We start from the raw sequence: 6,037 nt of genomic DNA, 5'->3' as shown, positions 1-6,037 counted from the left end.
AGCAGGGGAGGGGCAGAGAGGGGGAGAGAGAGAGGGGGGATCCAAAGCAGGCTCTGTGCTGACAGTAGCCAGCCCGACACGGGGCTCGAACTCACAAACTGCAAGATCATGACCTGAGCCAGAGTCAGACGCCCAACCCACCGATGGCTGTAATTCCAAATTCCTGTTATCAAAACAATAGGAATTTTTTTCTAGAATAAAAATGTAGACACAATTTTTCAAACATCATTTCCGAGAATTTGTGAAATACCCACTTCACCCCTTCCCCCAGCACAGAGGGATGTCCCTGCTGATTGAAAATTATTACACACTGAAAATCAATGGGGACTTTTCTCCCCATTTCAGCTTGGGGAAGTAGGTCAGAGAGAGGCTTTATCTTAAAGGGGAAAAGAAAAACCTTAACAGACATTAAAAATGGAAATATGCAGGGTGCCTGGGTGGCTCAGTCGGTTAAGCGTCCGACTTCGGTTCAAGTCATGATCTCACGGTTTGTGAGTTCAAGCCTCGTGTCAGGCTCTCCGCTTTCAGCATGGAGCCTGCTTCAGATCCTCTGTCCCCTCTCTCTCTACCCGTCCCCTGCCTGCTCTTGCTCTCTCTCAAAAATAAATAAACGTTAAAAAAATTAAAAATGGAAGTATTCAAAGCACTCTGAGAGGAGATAAATGTCTTTTTGCTTACTACTCTCAGTGAGGAATAAATCAGGAATTGGAAATGAAGGCTACGCTTGCCTCCTTTCTGGCTACAGCTCCTCTTACCCGTGCAGTGAATGGGACTTTGTATCTACTGCAGGAGGCACTCGCTCTCTATACTGGAGGGAGCGAACCTGCTGAAGTCTTCACTCTTCTGTGCATGAGTAACCTCAGTCCTTTAGGTGAACTTAGAGGAAGGTTTCATCGTTCTTGATCTCAGGAGGAAGTTAAAAAGGGACCTCAAGGGGCGCCTGGGTGGCGCAGTCGGTTAAGCGTCCAACTTCAGCCAGGTCACGATCTCGCGGTCTGTGAGTTCGAGCCCCGCGTCGGGCTCTGGGCTGATGGCTCGGAGCCTGGAGCCTGTTTCCGATTCTGTGTTTCCCTCTCTCTCTGCCCCTCCCCTGTTCATGCTCTGTCTTTCTCTGTCCCAAAAATAAATAAAAAACGTTGAAAAAAAAATTTTTTTTAAAAATAAAAAGGGACCTCATATGCAGGCAGTCACAGTAGAGGGCGAGATTCAAACCCAAGTTACCTTTTAAGGATATGCTTGTGGTGGTACATCGAATCCTAAAATGCTGGAGCAGCACCAGCTGGCCCAACATAACGTATTTCGGTATGGAAATTAAAACCAGAGCTGGTGACCTGCCCAACCCCATGCAGCTAGCTGGCGGCGGGACGGGGGCCAGGCCACAATCCGCATGCCGCTCAAATATGCACGCGCACACACATTTTTAATGTTAACACAAAGAAGGACAGAAAAATCATCCGCCGGACTACATCATGTGCCCTCTCTGCTTTGAAGAGAGCAAGACGAGGAGGCCGGGAAGACGAGGGCCGAGTCAGGGAAACATGAAGCTTTCTGTTCTGGGTTGGTGGAGGCCAGGCAAGGAGGCAAGCCAGCTCACGAGCGGGGGGCAGCCAGCGCGTGCTCCATGCCGCCGTCCGGCTGTGCTGACCTTAGGCTGTGGCTCTAGCTGTTCTTCCGACACTCCACCCAAGGTGGAGAGTGAGGGAAAAGCAAGGCTGTGGAAGGAGCAGAACTGGCATCACACCCCTTTTTTACAGATACAGAAATAGATGGAAATCGCAAAAGCAGGTTCAGGGCCCTAATCAAGGGAGCATGGCCTGCAGATAAGAGAACATCAAAGACAGACTTTCTCACCAAAGTGAGAGTATCTGATATGTTCGCGTCCATCAGTGTCATCATTCGTGCCGTCAGTGGAGAAGTGGGGACACAATAACATGCCCCCTGCTGGCTCCCAGATCCCCAAAAAGATACATCATCTTCAAAATTAAAAATTGAGACTAGGGTTGGGGCGCCTGGGTGGCTCAGTCGGTTGAGCGCCCGACTTCAGCTCAGGCCATGATCGCACAGCTTGTGAGTTCAAGCCCCGAGTTGGGCTCTGTGCTAATAGCATGGGGCTAGCTTGGGATTGTCTCTCTCCCTCTCTCTCTCTGCCCCTCCCCCATGCTTGTTCTCGCTCTCTCTCAAAATCAATAAACATTCTTTTTTTAACTGAGACTAAAACTCAGATAAAGAAATCCCTATTGACTCTTCTTTCCAAGCCTGCACAACAAGCTCCCACAACTTACTGTGACAGCAGTGGTTTTCCAGCCTTAGCACGTACCAGAATCACTTGGAGGGCTTGTGAAAACACAGATGGCTGGTCCCCAAACCCGAAGGATGGATTTCTAACAAGTTTTGTCAGTGTGGCACCATAGCTGCCTTCCTGCCTTTCATGAGCCATGGCAGTGCCTTCTCCAACAAGGTTTGGCTCTCATTAGTGGCCACATAAATATGAAGTTTTCAGAGGTAAGATAACTACCAAAGTTACACAGCTAACACTTGTTGGAACCAGGTTTGGAACCCAAGTCGTGAGCTCTTAACCACCATACTATACTGTACTGTAAGGCTAGTCCTGGAACTTTGTGACCTGGCTTACTATTGTCATTACACTTAGTTTGCAATCACACTGCCACTGCTCTTGGCTACCCACTATGAAAGGGCTTCATAGTTTAAAATCCAAGAGCCAATCAGAGTAGCCTTCTAACTCTGAAACATTTTATGCTTATTCTATCACAGAAGTCAACACAATAGTCGGCTGGCAGGAGAATGCCTGGGATCTTCTCCTTTTGCACTACCCAGTGCAAAACACCATGTTCAACACACTCCTTGAACTTCTCTCCATAAGTGGGTTGCTGCTATCTCTCTCTCTGGGCAAAGGACACATCCAGAAGGCACCCTGGTGGGACCTGCTCATCCTAGTGTTCACTTTTCATCCCTCTTCCTGTTCTACAAATGCAGGATGTGGTAGAAGAAGGCACAAGGGCATCAGGGATTGATGACAACAGCACTTGAAGCTATTTAGTTTAGGTCTATGCTGATCTTCATGACTTCTCTGTCTGGTCCAATAATACTAATCACAGTAGGCAGTATGTAGATGTTTATTGGGCTCCCTGATTAAGTAGGTATTTGCCTGACTCTTAAAGTTCTTAGGAGGTAACCCAGCTTTAGGAAAAATATGTGCAATAATAAACATAGCTATCACCTGTGGGGTGCTGGCCATTTAACCAGGCATTATTCTAAGCGCCCTACCTATTTTTCTCATTTAATACCCATTAGACCCCTATTAGAAGATGGTATTTTTCATATGAAGAAATTGAGGCACAAAGAGATTGAGTAACTGCGCATTGCCACACAGGTAGTGTGCCAGAGCCAGATTCAGATTTGATTTCCCAGTTCATGCTCTTAACCGCTACACTCTACCATATCAGGAATGACTGACTTTCTGATTGATAGGGTGGAATGAGGGGGTGAAGGAGTAAGACTTCACTGAAGATATGACTGGCTGAGTGTTCTGGATGCCAGGATGTGTGGGGCATGTAAAATAGGAGGCTCTCCAGTCCTCTCTTTTGATGTGATTCTTAAGGAAGCAGAGGTGTTACAGGGTTCAGAAAAGGAGCTCTTTCCTGGGGTCACCCTGACAATACTGGATTGAGGACATATTTGCCCAGCTAATCTCCAGAAATAGCAAAGTTATTTGATGGAAGAGTTGACGTCTATATTGGAAAATCACAGGTATTATTATTATTACTGCTTCTAGTAAACTGCAAACAACACGGAGAAGTAATATGTACCTGCAGTTGGAAACCTTGACTCAGTTCACATTGGGGCATATTTGTAAACTGTAAGAGCATTTAGAAAGTTTGAGGTCACTAGCAATAGAGATGATGTTTACAGCCTGAAAATGAAAATCATTTGTATCTCCCAAACACGTGTAAGAACACAAAATGCTTCCCACCTTTTCATGCCAACTATCCTTACACATTCGTGAAACTTAGACCAACCTTAAGAAGTATTACCCCTCTTGACAACAAAGGAAAAGGAGATGCCGAGTTGTTACTTGAGGCCACTGACGTAGTCTGCACCGGGGCCAGGTTTTTAATAAAAATCAAACAAAGGGAGATATTCCCAGAGAATTGGATTTATTCCAGTATAAATTGTGAACTTGATTTCTTTTCCAACCCAACATATTTTCTTCTGTCCTCTTTTTTTTCTTTCCAGTAGGCCTATATGGAAGTGCTCACCAAAGCAAAACAAAACAAAAAGCTGTTGTCATTCTCAGGGTACAGTGAGTGTGGGCCCGCAGCTACAGGGCCGTCTGTCTTTTGGGGGTCCCGTGTGGCCAACAATGAAGATTAATTCAAGGATGTGGCACATGGAGAAAGTGGCAGCGGTGGTCAGTCATGCTGAAGAGTGAAGAAGCCCGAAAAGCCCGGAAAGCACGTGGGACGATGGGTAGTAATACCCGGGTTCTCCTTCCAGCTCTGATGCTCGAGCCTGGCCGTGCCCTTTAACTTCTCTGAGCCCAAGGAGGCGAGGCCTCCTCACAATTGAAGTTGTTCATCCCCACCTCACGGTATCTGGCTAAAAGGGTTAATGAATATGAAGCATCCAGTCAAATGCCTGGCAGCTGGTGGGTGTTCACCGTTATTAGCTGCGTCTTCCAGTCCCGGCCCTCTTGACTCCATCCTACAAGATCGTTCTTGAGATAAATAGAATGTTAGAAAACCATCTGATGGAATCTAAAGGGCTCTGCAAATGCTAACGTGTTAAAGATTATTATGACAGATGAAAACCAAGGCTAGCGGCAAGTCACACATAACCCTTGGGTTTTTAAAAATTATTATTCTTTCCTCTTCAAGCCTCCATCTGATTCTAATTTTAATCATTGTGCCCTATAAAGAACGAATGGAACATATGGTATGTTTGCTCTAGGCCCCACAGCTCTATACAAGGGTCCTCAGCTCTTGCAACAGTAGATAAATACCATCCTCCTCCTCCTGCTCAAACGAACCCTGATCCCAGCCATAAGATTGCATCCAGCTGTTTCTGCCTTGCTCTCTCAGATTTCTTGATCTGGGGGAAAACCACCCAACGTGTTCTGAGAACATTCGAGCGGCCCTGTGTAAAAGCCCAGGTGGCAAAATAGGGCCACCTGCCAAGTGCCAGCGCCAGCTTGCCCGCCACGTAGCCGAGCCACCTCGGAACTGGGTCTTCCAACACCGGTCAAGCCTTTAGGTGACCAAAGCCCAACCGACAGCTTGATTTCAACTTCATCAGAGACTCTGAGGCAGAACCACCAGCGAAGCCACTCCTAAAATCCAGATCCACGGTAACCGAGCAAGGTAACTGTGATTTAAGCTGCTACATTTTGGGTAACTGGGCAATTCGTTATGCAGCCCACAACCTACTCCAAATTGTTGGCTGAGGCCGATTTGCGAAGCATTTCTGCCACTTTCCACCGAAGACATTTTGAATAATACATCCGAATCACTTGGGATGAGTCCCGGGCATCTGTAGGTTTTAAAGCTCTGGTAGATGAATTTGAGGTGCAGTTGAAAACCTCTGTTTTATTGGGAAATATAAATATTTAACGTGTAATTATAACCCACTGGCTTTGCATGAGCTAGACTGCATTCTTCCCTCCGTGATGCGCTGTAAGAGCCCTCGCTTTTAGGCCATTGGAAGTTCGGATGGGCATCCCCATCATTAGGAAAATCTGGTTTTCTTCTCCTCTCTAACATAGAAATGAGCAAGAAAGATTCATCTTCACTGCTTTCCTCTTGAATTTTCCTCTTGGCTTCATTGCTCTGACTGAAGACCAAAACCGGTTCATATGAAACACTCCTTGGCCATGGGACAATTTGCAGTGGCTCCCATCACACTCTGTTGCAAATCCTCCTTTGCCCCTGACTCAGATGCACTGACTCCTTCATTCCACAAATATTTGTCAAGTACATATGAAAATTCTGTTTGACCCAGAGAAAATGAGGGTCATGATGAG

This window comes from Panthera tigris, chromosome D4, assembly GCF_018350195.1.
Source record: "Panthera tigris isolate Pti1 chromosome D4, P.tigris_Pti1_mat1.1, whole genome shotgun sequence".
NCBI lineage: Eukaryota > Metazoa > Chordata > Mammalia > Carnivora > Felidae > Panthera > Panthera tigris.
This window is presented reverse-complemented; position numbering follows the sequence as displayed.